The sequence below is a fragment of the Oryctolagus cuniculus genome, chromosome 17 (genome assembly GCF_051225735.1).
Source record: "Oryctolagus cuniculus isolate XC-2025 breed Fujian yellow rabbit chromosome 17, ASM5122573v1, whole genome shotgun sequence".
NCBI lineage: Eukaryota > Metazoa > Chordata > Mammalia > Lagomorpha > Leporidae > Oryctolagus > Oryctolagus cuniculus.
This window is the reverse complement of record NC_142883.1, coordinates 14,321,099-14,346,439: the sequence shown is the minus strand read 5'-3', so window position 1 is coordinate 14,346,439 and position 25,341 is coordinate 14,321,099. Positions and strand designations below refer to the sequence as shown.

At 51.3% G+C, this 25,341-nt stretch overlaps 2 long non-coding RNA genes and 1 pseudogene across 2 annotated transcripts; all 3 read left to right on the top strand.

Moving 5' to 3' along the window:
• Window positions 1–3,161: 3,161 nt before the first annotated feature.
• LOC138846044 (uncharacterized) lies at window positions 3,162–6,700 on the top strand. The gene is made up of 2 exons (XR_011383424.2): window positions 3,162–3,252; window positions 6,416–6,700. It is a non-coding gene; the product is annotated as an uncharacterized LOC138846044 (long non-coding RNA).
• A 430-nt stretch (window positions 6,701–7,130) lies between these two features.
• On the top strand, window positions 7,131–7,837 carry LOC103351637 (large ribosomal subunit protein eL22-like; annotated as a pseudogene).
• A 12,849-nt stretch (window positions 7,838–20,686) lies between these two features.
• Window positions 20,687–25,079, top strand: LOC108178573 (uncharacterized). Its single transcript, XR_001795331.4, has 3 exons — window positions 20,687–20,885; window positions 22,654–22,845; window positions 24,896–25,079. It is a non-coding gene; the product is annotated as an uncharacterized LOC108178573 (long non-coding RNA).
• The last annotated feature ends 262 nt before the right edge of the window (window positions 25,080–25,341 follow it).

Here is a 25,341-nt window from a genome sequence, read left to right as displayed (position 1 = left end):
CCGCGCCCGCCGCCGCCGCCGCCAACCACAGGGCAGCGTGGGCGGAGCTAGACGCTCGCCAGGCCCGACCAATCCAGCCCCTACCGGGCGCCAAGGACCGGCCGCGGAAATGGGCGGGCGATTCGTCAGGGCTGTTAAAGGAGCCGCTGCCCACCAGGCTGGGGAGTGGGGCGGCGAGGGGGTCACCGAAGGGAGACCCGAACGGGAGGGATAAAATCGCTTCTCTCCCAAGAGGGCACCGACACTGCCCCCAGCTCTTTGCGCTTAATTTCCTCTTCTTACAGCTAAGCAACAAGTGCCCCAGACCGATTGGAAAACAGGCTCTGAGAACCAAGGACATCCGGCTTGGGCAAATTCACTCCGATTTGGGTTTTAAAGGGTAGTCAGACAGATCTATCCGCCCCCCCCGCCCCCCTCCCGCCCCGGCTGATTGCAGAAATGTGCTTCAAAAAACAAATTCCCAGCCTCCCGCCCGCGCCGTCCAGTCCCTAACTGGCCCTGTTGCTAGTTCTTAGAGCTGGGGACGCATCCAGCGTAGACCAGTTTTAGGCGGTACCCGAGGCGCAGGATGGGCCTCCTTGGGTGGCAGTGCCCATCCAAGCACTTAGCACCCGTGAGCACCACCCAGGCACACCCTTTGCCTTCTGGGGCGGTGAATCCTGTATTTCACCGTGTCTGGATGGCCTGGGGAAATGTGTATTTCTCAACACCACTCTCCCAGGTGGTTCTGATGGAGGTGCTAAACGGCCACTCTCAGAAGTGTATTTCTGGTCTGTCATACTCAGGGAGTTCAAATCCAACTGCCAAAAACAAACTAAACTCCTTTTAATCCTCTAAACGAAGTGGTTGGGAGGCTGGAGATCACCTTTTGAGAAACTGAGGACGCTTGCTTGATTGCACCTGCTGAGGACTGATTTTAGAGGGACCCTGGACCCAGGTGAAGCTTGAAATTTGGAGGAGGAAGGGCCAGGTTGAGATCTGGAGCTGCAGGAAGCCAGTCTTGTTCTCTGACTAGTGAGACAGCACATAAAACACACCCTTGCCTGTCATCATCACCAGGCCCAGGCACAACCCCACCTGCTGGTGCCACGTTCCAATGCTGCCAACCCTGCTCACCCTCCTGGCCTTGTTCCTCTTCTCCTCCCAGTGTCCCAGGCACCTGGGTGACCCGGGAGTCACTGCCCTCACACCTGAGGTCAGCCTCCTCCCACCTGAACCTCACCTACACAGATCTTGGCTCTTGGAGCGGCATCCATGCCACAACCCTCCCCCTCCCCCGCTGTGATATCTGATGGGCCCTCTGCCAGGGACAAGCTCCCCCCCCCCCCCATGCAGATTGATCAGCCTCATCAGGGTCGAATCTGGGTTGTAAACATCACTGCCTGCCTCCCACAGGAAACAAATGCTCGTCCCAACAGGAGAGGGCTCCCGCTGTGGGTGTCTTGAAGCTTGCAGCCAAGTCATGTTTATGAATGGGGACAGCCTGAAGCTCTTCTGGGCCACGTTTTCAAAGCTCCAAGAAAGAGGGAAAGGGAGACAAGCAGACACCTGGAGCTGCATCTCTGTAAGTGTCATCACTTGTCTCCCTGCCCTCACCAAACGCTACAGAAGTTTCATTAATCCGTGCAACATTAACCTGGCCTAACTAGGCACCAAGAACATCCAAATGAATGCTGAAAGGAGCCCTTCTTCTTGGCAAGTGCGGAATTTAGATGCAAAAAAAAAAAAAAAACCTCATAATTAAATTACTATTCTACTATTCCCTACCTATTAAGAGAATACCAAGTACCGGATATGATGCCACATCCTTTGCACGTATTAATTCCCTGAAACCTTACAGTAACCTGTGTAGCAGCTGTGATGGTGTCTTCATTTTATGCATGCAGACACTGACTCTAAGAGGATTGGTGATGTATCCAGATTACAAGGCTAGTTAAACACTCATGGCCCTAAGGACCACGCTCCCCCCTTGCTGCCTTGCTCCAGTGCCCGCCAAAAATGCCTTCTCACAATAGATAGTTTACAAAGGGAAGAGAAGCACATATCACCACTGTTGATTGGGAAGAAACACACTGCCTTGGCGTTCAAGTCCCATTGCTCTAATCTGCTGGACTTTGATCAAGTTATGTAATTAAGTCTCTTGAGTTTCATCTGTGAAATGGGAAAAATAACAAATGCTGCCTCCTTGGGCTGGCATGAAAATCATATGAAATGAAGACTGTATATGGATATATATGCACTATGACCTGGCAAATGAAAAGAGTGATTTTAGAGCTTGGCACCCGTGACTCATTATGGTGACCTAGGACAAAAGTCAGGGTTGTGATGTTAAATTTATTTATTTATTTATTTTTGACAGACAGAGTGGACAGTGAGAGAGAGAGACAGAGAGAAAGGTCTTCCTTTGCCGTTGGTTCACCCTCCAACGGCCGCCGCGGCAGGCACGCTGCGGCCGGCGCACCGCAGGAGCCAGGTGCTTCTCCTGGTCTCCCATGGGGTGCAGGGCCCAAGTACTTGGGCCATCCTCCACTGCACTCCCTGGCCACAGCAGAGAGCTGGCCTGGAAGAGGGGCAACCGGGACAGAATCCAGCGCCCCGACCGGGACTAGAACCCGGTGTGCCGGCGCCGCAAGGCGGAGGATTAGCCTAGTGAGCCACGGCGCCGGCTGTGATGTTAAATTTAGATAGGAACTGAGATTCCTTACTTTGTCCCTCAAATAGCAGCTCTGTATGCACAGCATATATGAAGTGAGCTCAACTTTCCACTTTAAGTCCTAGAAACTAAAACCCAAGTTATTACCCTGGCATCTCCTCCTAGCCTCACCCCCAACCCTCACAAGCCCAGGATTCAGCCATCACAAGTCCAGGTTAAGCCCACACGGGTTCTGGAATACTTGGTGACATGGATGATGTCATTGCAAGATCAGCTCTATTTTCTCAAGCATCTATAAAGACATAAAAATTGCTTTCAGGTTTTTATTGTGATTGTTAACCCAGAGTCACACTTTGGGAAGGAGAAATGGTTAAAAGTATAGAAAAATAAAAATTGATCCTTGTAGTTGTACATCAGCGAAAGTTGGGGTCCATTGTACCACAAGCTGCGTGATGAATCAGCACCCGAGTGCCCAGCTGGGGTGCTGTGTGTTGGAGATAATGGTGAAGGCACTTGCAGCTGTGCCCAGGCGGACCTGTGCCAGTAGATCTCACGGGGAAAGACCAGCAAGTTGACAGACCATTTCAGCTTCCTCAGAGGTAAGCCCCAGAGCTCTGGGAGCATGGAATAGGCATGTAAGTCCCCTGAGGACCCCCAAGAGTGTCTAAAGGGTGGCCAAATGGAGGTTAAGAAGAAGATCCGGGAAGGCGATGAAAACTGCACCAAAGCCAAGGAAGAAGTCGGAGGACGAGGCGGCCAACCTCATCACCTGCCCCAGAAGGGACAGCCAGAAAAGGGCTGCCAAGGGTACCTTGGGATTTGGAAACTAGAAGGTTATCAGGGTCACTGGCAAAAGCAGTGCAGAAATTCCCTTAAGTCGGCTGAGGACAAAGAGAGTGAAGAATCCAAGCACGAGAGGACCGATGGGACAGGGCTCAAGGGGCCCACAGGACTGGGGGGCACTTGGGAGCAGGAAGAAGCCCCCCACCCCCACTGAGATAAGGATGGGGCGGGTGTGGGTTCACTCAAAGGTGAAGAAGGGAATGCCTGCCTGGTGGCTTCTAACTTTTAGCTGTAAAGTAGGAAGCAAAGTCATGTCTTGAGATTGGTGGGGGGGAATGATAACAGAGGCTTTGTGGGGGACAGCGCTGTGGTGCAGCAGGTTAAGCTGTCTCTCACAATGCGACATCCCATATCAGAGCACTGGTCTGAGTCCCGGCTGCTCCACTTCCCATCCAGTTCCCTGCTAATGCACCTGGGAGAGCAGCCGCAGATGGCTCAAGTGCATGGGCCCCTGCCACCCACGTGGGGGCAGCCCAATCCTGGCCACTGTGGCCATTTCGGGAGTGAACCAGGGGGTAGATGGTTTCCCCCTCCCCTAGTCACTCTGCCTTTCAAATAAATAAAATTAATCTTAAAAATATAGGCCGGCGCCGTGGCTCACTAGGTTAATCCTCCGCCCTGCGGCGCCGGTTGGGGCGCCGGATTCTGTCCCGGTTGCCCCTCTTCCAGGCCAGCTCTCTGCTGTGGCCAGGGAGTGCAGTGGAGGATGGCCCAAGACCTTGGGCCCTGCACCCCATGGGAGACCAGGAGAAGCACCTGGCTCCTGGCTCTTGCCATCGGATCAGCGCGGTGCGCCGGCCGCAGTGTGCTGGCCGTGGCGGCCATTGGAGGGTGAACCAATGGCAAAGGAAGACCTTTCTCTCTGTCTCTCTCTCTCACTGTCCACTCTGCCTGTCAAAAAATAAAAAAAAAATATATATATAGACATAAGCTTTGTGGGAGATGGTAATAACTGGAACAGTCACTGAGATGAATGAAAGGGGAATTCAGAACAGCCTTGGGCCCAAGGATTTGAGGCAGCTCCAGGACTGCAGGGGTGGATGGATAACTCTTGTACCTTTTTTTTTTTTTTAATTGTTTATTTATTCAAGAGGTAGAGTTACAGACAGAGAGAGAGGGAGAGACAGAAAGGTCTTCCATCTGTTGTTGGTTTATTCCCCAAATGGCCACAATGGCCAGAGCTGGGCTGATCCGAAGCCAGGAGCCAGGAGCTTCTTCAGGGTCTTCCATGCAGGTGCAGGGGCCCAAGGACTTAGGTCATCTTCCACTGCTTTCCTAGGCCATATTGGAGAGTCAGATTGAAAGAGGAACAGCCGGGACTCAAACTGGTGCTTATATGGGATGCCGGCAGCACCACAAGCAGAGGCTTACCTCACTATGCCACAGTGTTGGCCCATACTCTCATGGCCTTGACCACTGTACCCAGGTGTGGGATTTGCAGGGTCAGGCACAGCAGAGACACTGAACCACGGGGCTCCTGATCACAGGGTGGTTGAAGGGATGGGTCCTGGCTTCCATGTTGGGTGGAACTAGAAGGAAATCCAGAGAGGCGGGGGTGAACAGGAGGAAGCATGTGGTGACGGGAAAGATGGAAGAACCAGTCTGTGTCTTCATTCAGGCGGGGGCAGTGGAGGTTGGCAGTGGTGAGCAGTTCAGAGGGGTGACAAAGTCAGGGGTGGCCACAGCACTGAGGTTTCTGAAGACATTCAACTCCTGGGTTTTCCCCTCGCCTGGCTCCTTCATGGAGAATCCTCTGAGGACTGGGCAGCTTCCAGCATTTTCTGTTCACCCTGCATCATCCCTGGGTCCCTTCTCCAAGACGGGGTGGGGGAGAGCATCATTCTGGGGGTGGGTTTCCCCGTGAAATGAAAGCCGACTCCCCTCGCTCTGGAGAGGCAGGCCCTGACGGGAAGGGCTCCTGCCGGGTGTGGTCAGGGGCTAGAGCTGTCTCAGTTCAAGGGAGAGGGGCATTGACGTCATGCGAATAATTGGAGCAGTGAACAAGGGTGATATCAATGACTTGCTTTGCTATTTAGCATGAAGACATGGGGTTACTAAATATAAATTTTTTAAAGCTCTGGCATTCCAAGGTTCACTAGAGGATGGTAGCTTTCAGTTGATGGGGAGCAGGCAGAATGGAATTCCCAGGGAGAAAGGCTGACCTGTCCCTCCTTTCGGCCCTGACTCTGCACCTGGCCTCCCGGGGATTTTCCCTGTGCTCCACCCAGAGAATGCTGTGTCCTTCAGCAGATAACCCCCATGCTTTCCTATGACCTTGACATCGCAGGCCTTCCAAACACAAAGTGCTCTACTCACAACCACAATCCTCCTGCCTCCACTCCAGCGAGGGAAACCCAATCCCCAGCTTGCCCCAAGTCACCCTGGAGCACAACTGAAGCTCCAGGGTGCAGTGTCAGCAGCAGAGCCAACCGGCGCCAGCCCCAGCCCCAGCCCTGCATCTCTTGGCCCTGCTAGAACACATCACCCCTCGTGTAACACAAGTGATAGGGTTCAATGGCCATGCAGCCACACCTACCTCTACACAGAGGAAGCTCAGTTTATTTTTTGTTTTTAACCTTTAAAAGCTGGTTTATACACTCTGCCATACAGCAGATAGGAATAAGAAATGTGAGCTGCCCACCAGGTTAATGAGCAGACGTGTGAGTGGAAATAGAATCGCTAGCCTTTCCCACTGTGGCTGCCGAGCACGTGTGTGATTCAGAAGACAAACATAGTTACATTGGGTTGAGAGCTCAGGCAGAGAAAATGAATCTGTTCTGCCCAGGGACCCCAGAGAGCAGAGCCTGAGACAAAAGTTCTTGTGTGGGGAGCAGGCATGTGGTTAAAATGCCATTTGGGATGCCTGCCGCCCCTATCGGAGTGCCTGGGATACAGTTCCAGCTCTGCTTCCAATTCCAGCTTCCTGCTAATGTGCACCTGGGAGGCAGCAGACGATGGCGCAAGTACTTGGATCCTTGCACAAGGGAGACCCAGATGGAGTTTCTGGCTCCTAGGTTTGGCCTGACTCTGACCTGGCTATTGCAGGCATTTGAGGACGGAACCAATGGATTGAAGATCTCTCTTTCTCTCTCTCTCTCTCTCTCCCTCCCTCCCTCCCTCCCTCCCTCCCTCCCTCCCTCCCTCCCTCTCCCTATCTAACATGCAAGTAAAATGAAAATAAATGATTTTTTAATTATAAAAAAACTTCCTGTGCAAATCCATCACTGGGGGGAGTGTGACTGAGTGTGGCAGGGCTGGAGGCAGGTGCATTTGAGAATGTGTCCTTGGGGCGGCTATATTCTTGGCCGTTTCATTTTCAGGGCCTGGGATGCCCTCCAAGAAGCATCTCAAGACCCATCTTTGGGGTGAGAGGAAGGGGAAGGCATTTAACTGCTGGCTCCTCCCCCACAGGTGTGCAGCTCTGCACAGGGGCCTGAGCCCAGCTCCCAGGGTGCACTGGCTTAGTGTAGCGTAGGTTCCCACATGTTCCAAGCCAGCTGTCAGACACAGAGTTGCCCTGGGCTGGGATTTCACGGTCCCAGCTACAGGCTTGGAACTCAAAATGTTGCCAGGTTGCACCTGCCAGAATCTGATGGCGCAGTCACAGACCAACCTTTCTGCTCCCACTGCCACCATGGCACTTGTGAAAAAGCTTGTGGCGAAGGGGGCCAAAGAAAGGAAACAGTTCTGAAGTTCGTACTTGATGCCACCGACCCTGCAGAAGACACAATCATGGATGCTGGCGGTTCTGAGCGGTTTCTCCAGGAGAGAAGCAAGGGGAAGGGAAAAGCTGGCCACCGTGGGGGAGGGGTTGCGACCAACGAATGAAGAGCAGGATCACGGTGACTGCTGAGGGACCTCCTCCCAAAAGGCATTTAAAATATCTCACCAAGGCCAGGGCCGTGGCTCACTTGGCTAATCCTCCACCTGCGGCGCTGGTACCCTGGGTTCTAGTCCCGGTTGGGGCACTGGGTTCTGTCTGGGTTGCTCCTCTTCCAGTCTAGCTCTCTGCTGTGGCCCAGGAGTGCAGTGGAGAATGGCCCAAGTGCTTGGGTCCCTGCACCCGCATGGGAGACCAGGAGGAAGTACCCGGCTCCTGGCTCCTGGCTTCGGATCCATGCAGCCACAGGCATGGTGGCCATTAGGGGAGTGAACCAGTGGATGGAAGACCCTTTCTCTCTCTAACTCTGCCTGGCAAGAAATTAAAAAAAAATTTTTTAAATCTCACCAAAAAAATCTGAAGAAGAATCCCTACGTGATTGGCTGCACACAGTTGCTGACAACAAAGAGAGCTAAGAATTCCGATACTTCCAGATTCACCAGGAGGAAGATGAAGATTGAGCTCACTTATCTGGAGTATTTTGTGTGAGTTCTTCAATAAGACCCAAAACAAAGAAAAAGATGAAGGGAGGAAAGTGTCTGAGGAGGAGAATCATGCACACATCAGGGAGGGAGAAGGGGCTGGGGGCAGCCAACACCCTCGCCCTGTGCAGTTCCCAGACGCCTTCACCTTCCACACGCATGAAACATGGCTGAATGCTTGGCACATCCGGGCCTCCTCATGCAGCTGAATCTCACTTGCCACCTTGTGTGCTGCAGCCCCACCCCGACCCTGGCTCCTGCCTGGGTGGGGACAGTGCTCTCTCTTGAGGTTGCCTGCACGCTCACTCCTGAGTGTGCGCTTCCTGCTTTTCTGCTCACCTCTAAAAAGAAAAAAGAAAAAAAAAAACAAAAAACAAAGGACTACTGGCTTTGGGGTCATTTTGATATGGGATAAGGCAGAGAGCTAGATTAGACCATAAGCTGAAAGCCACACCTCCTCCCCACCCCCCACCCCCCGCACCCTATGTAATCCTATCAGCCTACCTGTCAGTCAAATAACCCCTTTCCCAGGCTATATCTCCCTTTACCTGGGACCTGGCAGGGGGGTGCCATGTAACCTCTCCCCTCCCAACCTCAGAAGAGGCTGGCAGCTGGGAGGGGTCTCTCTCTGCCTCTGCATAGAAGAATGAGGAGGACCTGGACAGACAGAGACTGAGGCACGCTCTCTCTACTTGCCTCCCCATCTCTTCCCCTCCTGGCCCACTCTACCCTTCTTCTATGCCCACGTCTGTGTAATTCCCACCTCTTAAATAAACTTTACCACTTTGTGCACCATATATGGGCCTGTACTGAGAATGTTTCTTGGGGCTGTGCTGTGTTGTAGTGGGTAAAACCACCGCCTGCAGTGCCAGCATCCCATATGGGCGCTGGTTTGAGACCCAGCTGCTCCACTTCTGATCAAGCTCTCTATGGTAGCCTGAGAAAGCAGTAGAAGATGTCCCAGGTCCTTGGGCCTGGCACCTACGTGGGAGACCCAGAAGAAGTTCCTGGCTCCTGGCTTCAGATTGGCGCAGCTCCGGTCATTACAGCCAGTTAGGGAGTGAACTATCAGATGGAATACCTCTCTCTCTCTCTCTCTCTCTCTCTCTGCCTCTCCTCTCTCTGCGTAACTCTGACTTTCAAATACAAACAACTGAATCTTAAAAAAAAAAAAGAAAGAAATTTAGATCCCACCTCTGCCACAATATCAACCTGGTTGAGGGTCTACCTCTACCATTTCTGAGTTGTGTGGCCTTGGAGAAGCTGTTGAACTGCCCTGGGCCCGCGTTTCCCCTTCTGTAAACTGCAGGTGCCCATCTCCTACGCTGTTTCAGAAAGATGACATATATGTGACATTTGTAGTACAGCATCTTTACATAACAGGTGCCCAATTAAGGACACTGCTTTGTTTTGTTTTTATCGTAGGAAAATTACTGCCCATGGAACGTAAGGCATGCAGGAAGACCCTGGAATGACACGCTGAAGCTCAAAGATAGAAGTGAAAAGAATTTATCCCATGGTTTCAGGAAACCAAAAAGGACTTGTAATGCTTCCGACCCAAGAGGCTCTCCCTACAGTGACCATGCGCCTTGGACTTTCAGGATAGCAGCTATTTCAAGCATTCTCTCTTTTCCTACAAACTTGTCTTTGAGAGAGTCACTTTGATCTTGGGTCAGAAAACAGCACTAACGGTCCATCCATCCAGAAGGAAAAACATCAGCCCACAGTTTCCTTTGCTTCCCCCCTACCCCTCGGAGGTCAAACACAGAGCCCTTCTTCTCTTCCTTCGATGCCTCCCTCACTGGCAGGGGCAGCTCTGTGTGCACAGGTGAGCTCATTAAAAGCCACCTGACCTTGCAAGCACACAGTGCAGCAGGAGCCAAAATCCACAGGTGGAGGCCTCCGCCCATCCTCTAACCCCACAACAACGCTCTGTGCTGCTGGGCCTGGGCAATCCACCGCAGCAGGAAACGGTTGGGGTTTTTCTGTTATGAACACGCTAGCGAGAGGCTCACTTTGGACTATTTTTGAAAAAAAAAAAAAAAAAAAAAAAAAAAAAACGGAAACTTAGAAGAAAGAAGAAAAAACTCACCCATTTTCTTTTTAAATTTTTAATTTTCTTTTTATTTGAAAGGCACAAAGGACCTTGAAAATGCCCACAACAGCCAGGACTGGACCAGACTGAATTCGATCCAGGTCACCCATGTGGGTAGCAGAGACACAAGTACTTGAGCCATCACTGGCTGCCTCCCAGGGGGTTCACTAGGAGGAAGCTGGCTCAGAAGCAGTGGAGGCTGCGTGGGAACCAGGCATCTGACTCGGGATGTGGACATCCCAAGTGGCTACTTAAATGCTTTGCCAAACACTTGCCCCATCACCCATTTTCTTTCTTTTTTTTTAAAGCTTTATTTATTTATTTATTTGAAAGGCAGTGTTACACAAAGAGAGAGTGAGAGAGAGAGAGAAAGAAAGAGAGAGAGAGAGAGAGGTTTTCCATCCACTGGTTAACTCCCTAAATGGCCGCAATGGCCAGGGCTGGGCCAAGCTGAAGCCAGGAACTTCTTCCAGGTCTCCCACATGGGTACAGGGGCCCAAGGACTCGGGCCATCCTCTGCTGCTTCCCCAAGCACACTATCAGGGAGCTGAATCAGAAATGGAGCAGCTGGGACTCAAACCAGCACCCGTATGGGATGCCGACACTGCAGACAGCAGCTTAACCTTCCATGCCATAGCGTAGTATTTCTATCTGTTCTTTTCTAAGGCATAGTCCCTTGTTGTTTTACACTGTGTGTGGTTTTATGTGATACATATTCTCTATTTTTAAATTGTCATTTATTTTACTTGGAAGGCAGAGAGACAGATCAAGGGAAAGAAAGAGAGAGAGATTCCCCCACTCACTGGTTCATTTCCCAGATGCCTGCAACAGTCCGAGCTGAGACAGGTAGAAGCCAGGAGCTGAGAACTCAGAGTCCCCCATATGGGTGACAGCAACGCAAGGACTTGAGTCAAAAACTGCGACCTCCCAGGGTGTGCACCAGCAGGCAGCTGGGATCAGAGTGGTGTCGGGACTGAAATCGGGCACTGCTATATGGAATATTGGCAGCCCCCACGGCATTGCAATCACTGTGCTCCAAAGTCTGTTTAAAACTGCATTACACCATAATGAGCAGCAAAACAGTGTAAGGCAAAGAGGTTCCTAACTGGAAGTCGCCATGGTCTGAATGTTAATCCCAGCTCTCTTGCTTACTTTGGGCACATCATTTACCGCCTCTCAGCCTCAGATGGGTCAACGGGGAAGGCACAGGCACAACCATTGTTGCTGGTTTTTGGTACCACCCTCTAGATTGTAACCTCTGGCACTGGGCCTCCGCTGAGCTCCTACAACCAGGCTCCGTGGGTTAGGATTAGAGATGGCCACAGCGTCTTGGGGGCTGCTCCCATCCACAGGTAGAGCTCATTTCTTCAGCCCTTAGAATCTTGGGGGGCTTTGTGTTGTTGCCAGCCTCCAAGACGGTCTCCAGGGGTCCTCCCCTCCGGGCTATCTCAATCTCCCGCCACTCTGAATCAGGACTGATATGTCGTGCGGGTGACAACGTATGACATCTCAGGCTAGCACATAAGGGGCGTTCTGACTTCTGCCTCAGTCTCTTGGGTCACTTGCTCTGGGGGAAGCACCCACCATGTCGCGAAGACACTCAAGTCACCTGGGAGAGGCCCATGTACAGAAGAACCATGGCTTCCCGCTAACCACAAGCACCCCTTGGCCAACAGCAGGAGTAGGTGCCTTGGAAATGGATTCCCAGCCACAGTCAAGCCTTCGGATGGATGCAGCCCTGGCTGACATTTTGATAGCAACCTCACAGGACACCCCAAGCCAAAACTGCCCAGACAGCTGCTCCATAACCCACAGGAACAGTGACAGATAAGCATTTGTCATCATTATCAGCCACTAAGTCTGGGCATTCTTTACAACAAAAAATTGATTTACTTATTGGAAAGTCAGAATCATGGGGTGGAGGTCGGGGAAAGAGAGAGAGAGAGACAGATCTTCCGTCTGCTGTTTCACTCCCCAGATGGCTGCAACTGCCATGACTGGGACAGATCAAAAATCAGGAGCCAGGAGCTTCATCCCTGTCTCCTATGTGGGTGGCAGGGGCCCAAGCACTTCAGTCATCCGCTGCTTTTCCCAGGCCATTAGCAGGGAGCTGGATCAGAAGTGGAGCGTGAATCAGCACCCATATGGGATGCTGGTGTGGCAGGTGGGAGGGCACTTCACTCGTTATGCCGCAGCACTGCCCCTGGGGGTTACTTCGTATGTAGCAGTAGGTAACAAACCCACCCTGGCTTTGACCAATGGAACACAGCACAGGTGCTACCCTGGGACTTGTATGCTTAGGCCTTCAGAGGCCTGGAGCTTGACTTCAGCTGAAGCCACACAGGAGGCACCTGAGGCACCCCAGGGAAAGCCCCCGCCAATCTCCAGCCAGCAGCAACTGTCCCCTTGGAGGTTCCCGCTAATTCCTGCCTCTGCCACTCGGCAGAACCCCGAGAGGAGGACATCGTTGTTGAGAGAAGCCTTTGAAGGTTGGGGGGATGCGTTGTGAAGCACTAGCAGTATTTAACTGTACAATAGCATCGGCGCGGTCACCTGCCTCACTGTTGCGTGTCTCCACTTGTGTGCTGTTGCATTGCGCTTACCTGGCCTCCTGCCACGGGGCCTCACGTTCTCATAGGCGGTTCTGGTGCCCGTCCAGTGCCTCTGTCCCTCACATCGCGTCACCTCCTTCTTCTTGCTTGCTGCGGCGCTCACACCGTGCAGGCACCTGCCTCCCTGTGATGTTCTGCTGGTGATTCCAAGCAAGGGGCTGTGTCACTTGGGGGGAGGAGAGCAGCAGAGACCATCTGCCTCTCAGGTGGCACCTGCCCAAGTCCATCAGCAGGGACTGCAGACATTTCCAACAGGTCCCTGCAACACACAGGCAGAGAGAGAACCCAGCGCAGACCGGGCTCACCAGCTGAATCCTGCTGCCTTGGTTAGAAAATGAGTGATCTCTCGGGGCTGGTGTTGCAGCCATTTGGGGAGTGAACCAGTGATGGGAGATCTCTCTGTCTCTCCTTCTCTCTCTGACTCTTCCTTTCAAATAAATAATCTTTTTTTTTTCTTTGACAGGCAGAGTGGACAGTGAGAGAGAGAGACAGAGAGAAAGGTCTTCCTTTGCCATTGGTTCACCCTCCAAAGGCCACTGCGGCTGGCGTGCTGCGGCTGGCGCACCGCGCTGATCCGATGGCAGGAGCCAGGTGCTTCTCCTGGTCTCCCATGGGGTGCAGGGCCCAAGCACTTGGGCCATCCTCCACTGCACTCCCGGGCCACAGCAGAGCTGGCCTGGAAGAGGGGCAACCGGGACAGAATCCGGTGCCCCGACCGGGACTGGAACCCGGTGTGCCAGCGCCGCTAGGTGGAGGATTAGCCTAGTGAGCCGCGGCACCGGCTCAAATAAATAATCTTAAAAAAAAAGAAATACACAGAGGCCAGCGCTGTGGTGCAGCAGGTTGAAGCCCTGGCCTGGAGCGCCGGCATCCCATATGGACGCCGATTCTAATCCCGGCTGCTCCTCTTCCGATCCAGCTCTCTGCTATGGCCTGGGAAGACAGTAGAGGATGGCCTGGGTTCTTGGACCCCTGCACCCACATGGGGGGCCTGGAGGAAGCTCCTGGCTCTTGCCTTCAGATCAGTGCAGCTCTGACCATTGTAGCCATTTGGGGAGTGAACCAGCAGATGGAGGACCTCTCTCTGTGTCTCTACCTCTCTCTGTAACTCTTTCAAATAAATAAAATAAATCTTTAAAAAAAATTACACAGATAGGGGCAGGTGCTGTGGCGTAGTTGGTAAAGCTGCTGCCTGCAGTGCCGGCATCCCATATGGGTGCTGGTTTGAGTCCTGGCTGTTCCACTTCCGATCCAGCTCTCTGCTATAGCTTGGGAAAGCAGTAGAAGATGGCCCAAGGCCTTGGGCCCCTGCACCCGCATAGGAGACCCAGAAGAAGCTCCTTGCTCCTGGCTTCAGATTGGCGCAGCTCCAGCCGTTGTGGCCAACTGGGGAGTGAACCAGCCGATGGAAGTCCTCTCTTTCTCTCTCTGCCTCTCCTCTCTCTTTGTAACTCTGACTTTCAAATAAATAAATAAATCTTTAAAAAAAATACACAAATAAAAAGGAAACTGAGGCACAGAGAAGTCAAGGACCGTGTCTACAGTCACAAGCAAACCCAGCTTACTGGTGGAATCAGAATTGTTCTTCTTCCTGCTGTCTACCCAGCCTCCTACACTCACCTGGCCTCCAATGCCATTCTGAGCAATCATGGTGCGACTCATTAAGTCGTTATTTAGAAGGGCAGATGGCCCTTCATGACTATAAGTCATCCCCAAATCATCGTCATCATCATTGTCACCATTATCATGATCATCATCACCACCATCATCATCAACACCATCACCACCACCATCATCATCATCACCATCACCATCATCATCAGTAAGGCCTCTCACTAAAGCCGTGGAGGTCCCTGCCCCACACTTCTGATTAATGTCACCATTTTGGGAGGCTGGGAGGGGCTGGGGTGTCATTCACAGATTCAGGCAGAAACACTGATGCTCACTGGGTTCTAGGTACTCTGCAAGGAGCTACAGACACAGCAGGCAGCGAGCCCCAGGCCCTGCTCGCCAGCACGTGCCGTCTCAAGGGAGCTGCTGAGGCCCTTCCTCGGCCTCTGTGGAAGTTGTGACGTGAATGTCACAACCCCAGGCCCAGCTCATGGCAGGGTTTTCACGGAGTGCACAGAAATCCCTGCCCTTCCCCTGAGACTCCGGACTCTCCAGTCCCCTGCTTCGTCTTGTCTCTTGGGTGCCAATCATCTTTATGGGTTAAATAGCCCCAAATGGGGCTCTCAGTCTACCCACCCACCCATATCCACAGCTGCTAGTTGTCCTCCATTTCATCCTCCTCTGGTCACATCCAATCCGTGAACCAGTCCTGGGTTAGGCACATCCAAACTGTCTCAGATCTGTCTTCTTTTCTCTGTCTCTACAGCCACGATCGTCTCTCATCTGGCCTCCCTGTGTTTCCTCAAATCCACAGTTCAAAAAAACTTCAAAAACGTATTTATTTTCATTTAAAAGGAGTGTGGGGGCGGGGAGATCTTCCATCCTCTGGTTCACTCCCTCAAATGTTTACAACAAGGTTGGGCCAGGCCAAAGCAGGAGCCCGGAACTCCCTCTGGGTCTCCCACATGGGTGGCAGGGATGTGCACGAGCGGGAAGCTGGATCAGAAGTGGAACCAGGATGCTACCCAGGCACTCCAATATGGGGTATAGGCATCCCAAAGAGCATCTTAACCCTTCTGCCAAACACCTGTCACAATAGTTCCACTTAAACTGATCATTGCAGCTACAAATGGGAGCTAGATCCTGGCCGGCAAACCTGGATTAACTGGGCAAGGTCACGGTCCCACTCCCTGAGACAATTACGTCTGCTTCTTCTGCAGAAGCCCAACATCCTCCCCTCTCACCTGCGGCCCTTGCTCTCTCCTTTCCGGGGATATGGGCCCAGCCAGACAGAGACCCCTCTGTCTTCTCAGCACCAAGTCTGAGCACCAAGTCTGCATAGCTGTCTTCTCTGTCCTCGCTCCTATCAAAGATCTACCCTCTTGGGTTTCCCGAAGATTTGATGCTGTAACCCTCTTTCTCCTGTATTACCAGTATCTTTTTTTTTTTTTTTTTTTGACAGGCAGAGTGGACAGTGAGAGAGAGAGACAGAAAGAAAGGTCTTCCTTTGCCGTTGGTTCACCCTCCAATGGCTGCCGCGGCTGGCATGCTGAGGCCGGCGCACCACGCTGATCCAATGGCAGGAGCCAGGTGCTTCTCCTGGTCTCCCATGGGGTGCAAGGCCCGAGGACCTGGGCCATCCTCCACTGCCTTCCCGGGCCAAAGCAGAGAGCTGGCCTGGAAGAGGGGCAACCGGGAAAGAATCTGACGCCCCGACTGGGACTAGAACCTGGTGTACCGGCGCCGCTAGGTGGAGGATTAGCCTAGTGAGCCGCGGCGCCGGCCAATTACCAGTATCTTCCTGTCTCCTCTCTCCATCAGCGTGTGCACACTAACACACACACACACACACACACACACACACACGTTCTAGTATCTCCCTTCTGAGAAACCCCTACCTCTTGCTCATGGCCCTTCCTACTTCTCCATTCTCTTCTGTCCTCAAAGCAAATTCCTCCAAAGACATCTCCAATCCTCTGTACCCTGCTCCACAGTGGCTTCTGCTGCATCACTGATCTTCTCAAACCACTGATGACTTCCACTCTGCCCAATCCAGAGGTCACTTCTTGGTCTCTTGCTTGACCCTTGCTCAATCCTCTTCAAAACACCTGTCAGACAAACATTCAGGGAGGCCACTGTTTTGGATTGAGTCCCACAGACCACACCAAAACAAACCAAAATGGAGTCACTCAAGCTAAATGCTTTGTAATCAAACTTCCAGGAAGAGAGAGATTTCAAAATAAACCAGTTTTCCCCCAGAACTGGAGATTCCAGTCTACCTGAATTAGTGTAATAAGGGAGTTCCCTCTGCTTTAACCCTTATAGAAGAGTAACCTGAAGTTACCCAGAGTATTTTTCCCCTTGTGTTTTGTTCCCACTGCTCTGCCACTGACCACTGGGAGCTTCCATTCTACTTTGTAGAAGTCTACTCATGATTTGCAAATGAAAGCCAATTTGAGAGGCCAGTGTTGTGGCATAGTAAGTTAAGCCTCCACCTGTGGTACCAGCATCCCATATGGATGCCCCCAATTTGAGTCCCCACTGCTCTACTTCTGATCCAGCCCCCTGCTAATGGCCTGGGAAAGTAGTGGAATATGGTCCAACTGCTTGGGCCCCTGCACTTGGCTGTGAGATCCAGACAAAACTCCTGGCTTTGACCTGGCCCAGCTCTAAGCATTGCAACCATTTGGAGAGTGAACCAGCAGATGGAAGACCTCTCTCTCTGCCTCTCCCTCTCTCTCTGTCTCTCCCACTCTCTTTCTCTGTAACTCTGCCTCTCAAATAAATAAATTTTTAAAAAAGAAAAAGAAAAACGGCTTTTATAAAAGCCAATTATCTCTCTAAATTTGCTGAAATTCTGTCTTTTGACATATCCACTGGCTACCTCTCAACTCACTTCCTTAGTGTGGTCTCTCAGATACCCCAGAGCGGGACAGAGTCGTACTTTTCAGGTGGTCTGTTTTGTCTCCAGTAAATGGGCCTTGAGGTGGGACCTCAGCCTGTCCATCAGTGCCAGGAAATGCAAGCATGAGTCTCAGGGTGGCCCATGGATGATCACCAAAAAAATGTCCCCATGAATCTCTCCTCTTCCTCTTGCACACAGGGATGGAGAAGGAAAGCCTCAAACGTTGACAGAGGGAGTGAGACGATCGCCGGAGTCTCTCCTCCCTCCCCCAGTTTCCACAACTGCTGTTCCGTTGGTGTGTGGGCAACAGAGAAAAGTTGAGTGTCCGAGATTAAAATGCCTGCTAGGAAGACTTGACCCTCATCTACACGGGTCTCCATGGAGGTGGCCTGGCCACTGCAGCTCTGAAGGATGTGACAACCCAGCGGGCCCAGCGGGCATCACTCAAGGTTCCCACAAACTGTATCTCAGGGACCCTTTCAGAACCCTGACTACAGAATTCATGCACCTGCTGTGGTTCTGCTTAACCTTTGTGCTGACGGAGCAGTCGCAGGAAACAACCTGAGACCCCCTTGCCTTTTTTTTTCCCTTTCTGGAGGTCACTCCATATCTAATCCCACTGTTTTTGTCAACATCCATCTCCTTCTCAGGTTTCTTCACCTGCACCAGACTCGGGGGCCAGGTCCTCCTTCCTTCAGACAGGACATCGAGTCTGTCGCCCTGGCAACCAGCTCCTTTGGCCCTGGGTTGTAAATCGAGGGTGGCCTCGGTCCTCTCTGCTCTTTTCTTGCAGTCCCCTGTGTCTCTCCTTTGTGACACTTATCACGAGGGATGCAAGTGTTTATTAGCATCTCAGCTCCTGGACCGGGAACTGCAGGAATGCTGGGATCAGATCTCATCCCTTCCTCCTGCCCCAGGCAACCTCATCACAGGTCCTCAATAAACACCTGATGCTAAAGGAATGATGTCCACAAGGAGATGGCCATGGCCCACTCTGGGCCTCAGGACTCATGGGCACCCAGCTCTTCCCAGGCCTCAAGTCCCTGAAACACAGTGTTCAATCTACACAAAATTTGGGAAAGTCCAATCTGACCTCAACCTTTTCTTCCAGAAGGAAAGAGACAAAGAAGTTACTGCACATGGGGCTGAGGTGGTTCTAGCCCAGGAGCCACTGGGTGAGCCAGAGTCACTGTTCTCACTCCACAGAGGGGTGACAGACACCATTGCTTCTTCCGGGTCTCCCATGTGGGTGCAGGGGCCCAAGCACTTGGGCCATCTTCTGCTGCTTTCCTGGGTACAATAGCAGGGAGCTGGATGGGAAGTGGAGCAGCCGGGACTTGAACCGTGCCCATATGGGATGCCTGCTGCACCACAACACCAGCCCCAACAGCATTTCTTTCTAGGCCTCCGAAGCTATAAACTGACAAGGTCTCCCCGGGAATAGAGCAGCACTGTGAGAAAAAGGCACAACCCCCAGTCCAAATCATCGGGATGAAGTTTCCAGGGCTTGGGGACAAGTCCAAGACTCCTTCTAGGAGATGGGGATGGTGATGACTCCAAGGATCTCATCTCTAATATCACCCAAGCCCAATAAAACTGTGCAGTGGCACTGCTGGTTTGGGAGTGGACTCTCTCAGCCTGATTTTATTTTCTAAAGGTTCTAGAAGGATAGGTGGAAAGTCTTGTCTCTGGGACCAAGTCTGGAAAGAAAGAGGGAAGGCAACAGGTTAAATTTGCTTTCTCTTTTGAAGAACTAATACGGATCATAAAGGCACCGTGTTGTCTGCAGTCCTTCCACGGCCTCCTCCTGTGGGTCTGGGCCACCGGGGAGCAGGTGCGCAGAGCACCATGTGACTGGCCCAGACACAGCTGTTGATGTTGCAGAGGTGCCCAGGTGGGGAAGGCATGGGGGAGGGGGAGGGGAGCAGGTGCCAGCCCAGAGGAGGAAGAGGGGGAAATGATAGGGATGTGAGTGTGAGTGAAATCAAGGGCTTGGTATAACTTTCTGTTTTTAAAGTTTTATGATTTACTTGAAAGGGGGGTATATCTTCCATCAGCCATTCACTCTCCAAATACCCACAATAGGCGGGGGCAGAGCCAGCAGCCAGAAACCCCACTCTTGGCTCCCATATGGGTAGCAGGAACCCAAGTACTTAAACCATCACCTGCTGCCTCCCAAGGTGGGCATTAGCAGGAAACTAGAACTGGCAGTGGAGCTGGGACTCAAACCCAGGCCCTCTGATATAGGATGTGGGCATTCCAAGCAGGGTCTTTGTCATTATGCCAAACACCTCCCCTTCTCTTTCTTCTTGATGCTAGGATTTCTCTTAGGAGCAACTTTAAATACTCAGTGCTCCCTTGACAAAACATTTTGGTTTTTAAATTAAAAATGACAGGCGAGTTTCCCCACTTTGCAGGGAAATTTCCAGAAATTTAAGAAAGCTTTCATCAAACCACAGCTGGGAAGTGTGTGTGAAATTGGTATAAGAGTATTGATTATAGGGCCCAGCGTTGTGGCATAGTGGGTAAAGCTGCCGCCTAGGATGCTGGCATCCCATATGGTGGGCACTGGTTTGTATTCTGGCTGCTCCACTTCTGATCCAGCTCCCTGGTAATGGCCTGGGAAAAGCAGTGGAAGATGGCCCAAATGCTTGGACCCCTGCACTCACATGGGAGACCCAGATGAAGCTCCTGGCTTCGGCCTGGCCCAGCCCTGGGTTTGTAGCCATCTAGGGAATAAATCAGTGGATGGAAGATCTCTCACTCTCTCTTCCTGTTACCCCCCAACTCTGACTTTCAAATAAATAAATAATTTTTTTAAAAAGAATATTGATTATAATCCAAAAAAAGACTTCTCAGATGTTTCCAAGGATGAGGACCACATCTCTGAGATCCTTTCCAGCTACGCAAATCTATTTAAAATAAACAGGAATGGAAGTTTGGTGGGACAGTGCAGATACCCCTTGGGATGCCCGCATCTCACATCAGAACACCCAAGAAGGGATTGAACAAACCAGTTCCAAAAGGTTACCTTCTTTTTCTTTCTTTTTCACTAGTTATGCAGAAGAGGAATCATGGGGCTACCTTCTCCTGTTTTAAATCTTTATCAAAACATATATGAAGGTAGGGAGATAACAGAATTCATACCTGTGTACCCATAACCCAGTTTTATTTTTTTAAGTATTTATTTATTTGTTTGGAAGTCAGGTGGTCACAATGGCCAGCACTGGGCCAAGCCAAAGCCATGAGCTTTTTCCAGGTCTCCCACAAGAGTAGCAGGGCCCAAAGACGTGGGCCATCTTCTGTTGCTTTTCCCAGGCCATTAGCAGGGAGCTGGTTTGGAAGTGGAACAGCTGGGTATCAAACCAGTGCCCATATGGGATGCTGACACTGCAGGCAGTGGCTTTACCGCCTATGCCACAGCCCTGCCCCACCCCCCCCCATAACCCACTTTTATCATGAGCAACATGTGCCTGAACTTTTATCATTGATACCCCGCTCGGCCTCAACTGGACTGCTTTTAAACAAGTTGCAGTTCTGTTATTTCATTGGTAGACACCTCACTCTGTATCTTCAGATAAAGGCCCCTTTAAAAGCACATAAGCGGGGAGCAGGTGTTTAGCCTAGCGGTTAAGACACCACATCCCACATCGGAGTGCCTGGGTTCAGTTCTCAGTTCCTGACTCCAGCCTCCTGCCAGTGCCGACCCTGGGAAACAGTGGTGATGGTTCTAGCAGTTGGGTCCCGGCCACCCATGTGGAAGACCTGGATTGCATTCCCGGCCCTGGCCCAGCCCAGACCAATGTGAGTACTTGGGTGAGTGAAATAGCAGATGGGAGCTCCCCCCACCCCCTGTCTGCCTCTATCTCTTTCTCTCTACCTCTTTGGGGGAAAAAAAAGCTGACATTCTTTTCCTTTATCCTCTGGAAAGCATTAAAAAGTAGCTCCATCTTTAAAAACAAAACAGAACCACAATACCATTAGAATGCTCAAAAAAATCAACAATAACTCCTCAATATAAAATATCTAGCCAGAGTTTAAATTTCCCTGATTTTTTTCCTATTTGGCATTAAGTATTTATCAGCTGTTTTTAAAATGTTTGCACCATCAAGTCCACTTCTAGAAATATTTTTCTGAATCCAGAAAAAGCTTTCTACATAGACGTTTTCTCTAATGTTGTGGATCACAATGAATTCAGCAGCAAATGAAATGGACACAGTGGTTGCCTGGTTACGTTACGGCAGCTTCCAGGGAAATAGTCCCAGTTACAGAAAGGCGGGAGGTGACAGATTTGCTCCATCTACAATTGAGCCATCTGATTTCTCGAAGCTTCGTTTTACCTGCAGATAAATTGCCTGTGGGTAATAACCATTTCTACTTCTTTGGGTGATAATGCAACTGTATATTTCATATAGGCACAGCCATTAAAGAAAAAGTGTCCAAGGTTAATGTAGCAACATAACCATTTATCATTGCGTGGTGAATCTCTTCCACCCCCAAACCCTGCCTCCATTTTGCGTTTGGAAAACCAGTGCAAGTTGATTGCAGAAAATTTAGAAAGTCGGGGCCAACGTCATGATGCAGTGTGTTAAGTCACTGCTGGCAACATGGCATCCCATACTGGAGCACTGATTCGAGTCCCGGCTGCTTTGCTTCCAATCCAGCTCCCTGCTAATGAGCCTGGGAAAGCAGTGGAAGATGGCCCAAATGCTTGGGCCCCTGCATGCCCGTGGGAGACCTGGATGGGGCTCTTTATCATGGCCCAGCTTTGGCTGTTGCAGCCATTTAGGGATAAAAGGATGCAGATGGAAGATCTTTCTCTTTCTCTGTAACTCTGCCTTTCAAATAAATAATAAAAGCAAATCTTTAAAAAAGAAAAAATTTGAAAGTAAAAAAAACATCCTAGTGTTCATCAATTAATAAGGTTTTCTTTTTATGTCCACAATGCCTACCACGCCCTGCCCAACTATTTGCTTCCAAGACCACTAGCGCCTCCCTGTGGTCAAACTAAGCAAGCACTCTTAGACCAGAAAAAGGACGAATTAACCAGATAATGCCCGGGAAGTAGCCTAGGAGTAAAGGTCACGCTTGGTCCACCACGGGGCTTCCGACCCAAGGTCCATCCCACTCCGTGGCCTCAGTGGGTGTCCTGAGGGCTCCTGTCATTGTCCTCGGCTAAGAAACGCGGCTCAAGGATTCCATAGGCCTGACTAGCCCGTGACACACCCTCCAGGAATCCAGCCCAGTCTTCCCAGAGCTGTTTTTGAAATTTTGTGTATTTATGAGACGCAGAGTGGTAATGCAATACTTGTGTACAACAGTCAAATCAGGGTAATGAGAATTTCCATCCGCTTGAACACTCACTATTTCGTGGTGCTGGAAACTTTGGAACTGCACTCTTCTATTTCTTTATAAAAGAAAATACCAGGAAGCTCTGTGTCTCTGCCTTTTGAATAAAATGAAAATAAACAAAATACATATTGAGTTATATGAAAATAAACAAAATATGTAATAAATTACTGTCGGCTACAGTTACCCTACTGCATTGAAGAACACTAGTGTTTATTCTCAGAGCTACTGGACGTTCAGCCTGCGCCTTCCTCGAGGCTTGTCTCTGCTGTGCCCCAGCCTCTGAAAGAGGCCACCTGCTCCAGCGTTGCCCATCAGGTGCCAAGAAAACCTGGCCCCTTCCGGCTGGGGGAAAAAAAAAATCATGGAAGAGGGCGGAGCCTGAGAAGAACACGCCCCTGGCTCCTCTCCCTCGGTAAGGAGCCCACACCCTCCAGTGTCACTCCCTCAGCGAAGGCGGATTCTCCCGTCCTGGAAGGGCGATGTGCAGCCCTGATTCCTTTAGGGGGCCTGGCCGAAGCCCCCCCAGGGACCTGACACGGCCCTCCGGGCGGGGCCTCGGATCCCGCGGACGATGTCCTTAGCAGAATCGCCAGTCTCTGTGTTCTTCCTGAGGAGTCTGGACAGCTTCCTCCTGACCGCCGTGGCCTCTGTTCGGGCACAGCCAGGCGGGGACGCAGGGCCAGGGAGCAGGGCTCTGGGGGCAGCCGGGACATTTCCTCTGCCCTCACATTCCGCTGAGCCTCCCCGTCTTCTGGGAAGCCCCCCTCCCAGGGCCCTTGGGAAGATTACTCAGTGCCACTCAAGTTGCATTTCATCCCAGGCAGTTAACAGATGCCAAGCCAAAGCCCTTAAAACTGTGCTTTTTAATTGTTATTGTTACTCTCACGTACAGAGGGGGGCCCTTAAATAATAATATTTTTAGATTTATTTATTTATTTCAAAGTAAGAGTTACACAGAGAGAGAGAGAGAGAGAGAGAGAGAGAGACTTCCATCCCCTGGTTCACTCCCCAACTAGCCGCACAGCCAGAGCTGGGCTGACGGGAAGCCAGGAGCCAGGAGCTACTTCCGGGTCTCCCACGCCAGTGCGGGGCCCAAGGACTTGGGCCATCTTCTGCTGATTTCCCAGGCCATAGCACAGAGCTGGATGGGAAGCAGAGCAGCCAGGATACGAACCAGCGCCCATATGGGATGCCAGCACTGCAGGCGGCAGCTTTACCCACTACGCCACAGTGCTAGCCCCTAAATAATAATTTTTAAGAGGCACAATCCTATTATGGTTTGAATGCTCGTGTTGCTTCAAAATGCATGTTGAAACTTGTTCCCAAACACAACAGTATTAACAGATGGGTGTTTGGGCAGACATTGGGTGTGGTAGCTGAAGTCTCTGCTGGAGACATCTGCGCCCCATATCGGAGCCTGGTTCAAGTCCTGGCTGCTCTGTTGTTTCTGATCCAGCTTCCTGCTGGTGCACATCCGGGAGGCAGCAGTAAGTGATGCCTCAAGTATGTGGGTGCTTCTCCATCCGGGAGACCTGGAGTGAGTTCTGGGCTCCTGACTTTGTCCTGGCCCTGCCCTAGCTATTGTGGGCATTTGGAGAGTGAACCAGTAGATGGAGGATGTCTCTCTATCTTTCAAAGAAAGTGAAAATATGTAGGTCCTGGCATTGTGGTGCAGAGGGTTAAGCCGCTGCCCGTGGTGCTGTCATCTCATATCAGCATGCCAGTTCGAGTCCCGGCTACTCTGTTTTGGATCCAGCTCCCTGCTAATGCACCTGGAAGGCAGCCGAAGATGGCCCAAGTGCTTGGGTCCCTGACACCCAAATGGGAGACCAGGATGGAGTTCCTGGCTCCTGGCTTTGGCCTGGTCCAGAATGGCTGTTGCAGGCATGTGGGGAGTGAATCGTCAGATGAAAAATCTCGAAAAATCTCTGTCTCTCCTTCTCGCCCTGATTTTTTTAAAAAGATGTATTTACTTATTTGAGAGGCAAAGTTACAGATAGAGAGAGGCAGAGGCAGAGGCAGAGAGAGAGAGAGAGAGAGGTCTTCCATCTATTGGTCCACTCTCCAAATGGCTGCAATGGCTGGAACTGGGCTGATCCAAAGCCAGGAGCCCCCTCTAGGTCCTCGGTGCTGGTATTTGAATCATACCCCATAGGTCTTGGGCCAAGCACTTGGGACATCTTCCACTGCTTCCCCAGGCCATCAGGATTGGAAGTGGAGCAGCCAGGACTGGAAGCAGTGCCTATATGGGGTGCTGGAGCAGCAGATGGAGGCTTAACCTACTACGCCATAGCACGGGCCCCGACACTCTGCCTTTCAAAGAAATGTTTTTTCTTAAATAAGTAAATTTAAAAAGAGAGGGGCGTTAGGAGGTGATTAGGTCAGGCAGAGTCCACCCTTGTCAACAGTGCGTTTACAAAGAGGGGGAGGTCAGTGTGTCCTTTCTTGTCCTCCTGCCACAGACAACACAGCACTGGTCCCCCCCACCCCGGGTGCAGCGACAAGGAACCATCCTGGAAGCAGATAGCAAGCCTTCACTGGACTCTGAATCTGTGAGCACCTTGACCTTGGACTTTCCAGCCTGCAGAATTGTGAGAAATGAATTTCTAGAAATTTCTGGTAAATTCTATTTCTGTTCATAAACCACCCAGTCTAAGGAATCTTGTGTTCGCAGCAGGAATGGACCAAGACAAGCCCTCAAGACGCCTTGAGAAGGATCCTATGGAGTATGATTCAAATACAGGGTTCTGGCCATCTCCTAAGGGTCCTCGCAGCCTGAACCCAGGTGGAAAAGTCGTGGTGTGGCCCCATCATCCACAGAAGTGGGGTTCCCTAGGGCAGGATGAGCATCAGGAGCCTAGGGGAACCTAGGGACATGCCAGGCCATGCTAGTGACCGGGCAGTGTCC